The sequence below is a fragment of the Sycon ciliatum genome, chromosome 1, assembly GCF_964019385.1.
Source record: "Sycon ciliatum chromosome 1, ocSycCili1.1, whole genome shotgun sequence".
Classification (NCBI taxonomy): Eukaryota; Metazoa; Porifera; class Calcarea; order Leucosolenida; family Sycettidae; genus Sycon; species Sycon ciliatum.
In genome coordinates this window covers 27,968,788-27,971,287 of record NC_088643.1, presented here as the reverse complement: position 1 = coordinate 27,971,287, position 2,500 = coordinate 27,968,788, and positions in this window count along the sequence as shown.

Below are 2,500 nucleotides of genomic sequence, written 5' to 3'. Positions count from 1 at the left end.
TGATCATGCGAGCGCGTGAGAAGACGAAATTTTTGATTTTTCAAACAAAAATTTTCTTTTTGAAAATGCTCGAGATGATGATGGTAATGAGCGTGTGAGAAGATGAACATGCAGTGCACAAGTGACGGTTCAGTAGTTTCAAGGCTGGGGGCTAATTTTGTCCCCAGCGTAGTAGAGATAGGGCCATTTGGAAAATCTCAAGGAAGAAGTAGTGCAAACGAATGTGACGATGAATGCTGTGCCATTCATAGCACCTACGGGTTTTGGTGTGACACTGCCAGCCGGTGCTACTCAAAAGAGTTAGCATACAATCGTCATGTAGGTGTAGTTCGAAGAGCAAGGGCAGTGTGCATAGTGGAGTGCAAGGTGTGAGAAGTAGTGCAACACAGTCAGTTAGCGCCAGCAGTAGTGTGACATGTAGCTAGCTGGGATAGTGTTGTTCGCACAAGAATGTGGGGTGTGAGACGTGAGATCATCTACTGAGTAGTAGTACCTTGATGTCAGTAAGGTTGAAAAGTACCGGCGCAGTGCCAGTAGTGCACGTGTGACTGGGACAGCGTGCACAATCATGGAGTGTGAGGTAATAAATAATCATTATGTCACAGTCATGTCAGTTAGCGCAAGCATCACTGCACTGTACAGAGTCATGTTGCTGGCGGCACAGTGTGCGTGTAGGGAGTGTGAGGTGTGACACGTACCGTCATGACTGTCACTTAGGGTAAGCGCTACTTATAGTAGCAGTGTACATGCATGTACGCGACATTGTACAAGTCATGTAGCCTGGGATAGGGGAACATGTGCATGCACATGTATATGCACAATGTACGTCATGTACCTTGTACATGTACATGACTGTCTATGCGTGAGTGTGGAAAATTTTCTAAGTCCAAGAAATTCTCCAACTCCCTATGGTGTAAACACGGAAAAGCCACGAGAAATTCACGGCGAACATCTTTCTTGCTGGTTCTTCTTGGAAACGGACAGAACTCAAAATTAGACAACTTTTGATGTACCGTACGACTCTGGGATCCGGTCTGGGAGGGTTCAAAAGGCGTACGGGAATTTTCGAAGGGTCGATAGATGATGCGGTGTGCAAGTGCAGTGCTACCTATGAGGGGAGGTGAAGGTGTTCGCGGCCGGGCTGTGGGAAATGTGCGTGCCCGTGCCGTATGGTCGAACACTCTCAATGCGTTGTATCCGCGCATCATTCACGCCTGGTGCTACTGGTGTATGGTCAGCTGCAGCTGTTGTTCTTTACAGCCAGCGGTACATCACGGTGCTTGTGCGTCGATGTGTGGATATTCGTGGAGAGGGTGACACCGACCAAACACCAACATATCACCTTTTCCTTGCAGTGCGATGCGCCATTGGCTTTGGGGAAGTGGCCCGTACCGGACTACATGCACACCCGTATATTATCCGTATATCCGTATATCCGTGTATCCCAATGGAAATGTCGAAGTTGCAACCTCTCTCACAAAAGGCCAAATACCTGACGGGGCTCGGTGTGAGTGGACCTCACTATAGGCAGGCAGGCAGGCGGGCGGAAATAGAGAACAATCAGAGCTGGCCCGGACCTGTTGCATCCCTACTACATCCCAATGTCCCTCTAAAAATTCCCTACAGGTCACCTCTCACAAACGGCCAAATCCATGACGGGGCCCGGTGTGAGGTGACCTCACCACAGGCACGGGCGGAAATAGAGAAAAATCAGAGCTGGCTGGCCCAAACCTGTTGCATCTCACCATCTCTACATCCCACAAGCAGTTCCAAAGGGGTGGGCACTGCTCACAGTGGGCCAAACACCTGACGGGGCCCAGGTGACAGTTGATCACACCACGGGCAGAAACGGAAAAAGGGGGGAGATGGGAGAGATGGGAGAGATGGGAGAGATGGGAGAGATGGGAGAGATGGGAGAAATGGAGGAGATGGAGGAGATGGACAGCAGAGGGATACAGGATACAGGATACAGGATACAGGATACAGGATACAGGATACGGGATACGGGGTACGGGATACGGGGTACGGGATACGAGAGAAAGGTACGGGATATGGATAAAGGTACGGGGTTCCGGATACAGGGCCACTGTGGAGCGAAAAGTGAGTTCACCATAGGGAGTTGAGAATTTTGGACTTAGAAAAAAAACGACAGTTCACCATAGGGAGTTGGGAGTTCACCATAGGGAGTTAGGAGTTCACCATAGGGAGTTGGGAGTTCACCATAGGGAGTTGGGAGTTCACCATAGGGAGTTAGGAGTTCACCATAGGGAGTTGGGATTTCTAGGACTCTGCTGAAAAATGGTCAGTTCACCATAGGGAGTTGGGATTTCTGGGACTTTGCTGAAAAATGGTCAGTTCACCATAGGGAGTTGGGATTTCTGGGACTTTGCTGAAAAATGGTCAGTTCACCATAGGGAGTTGGGATTTCTGGGACTTTGCTGAAAAATGGTCAGTTCACCATAGGGAGTTGGGATTTCTGGGACTTTGCTGAAAAATGGTC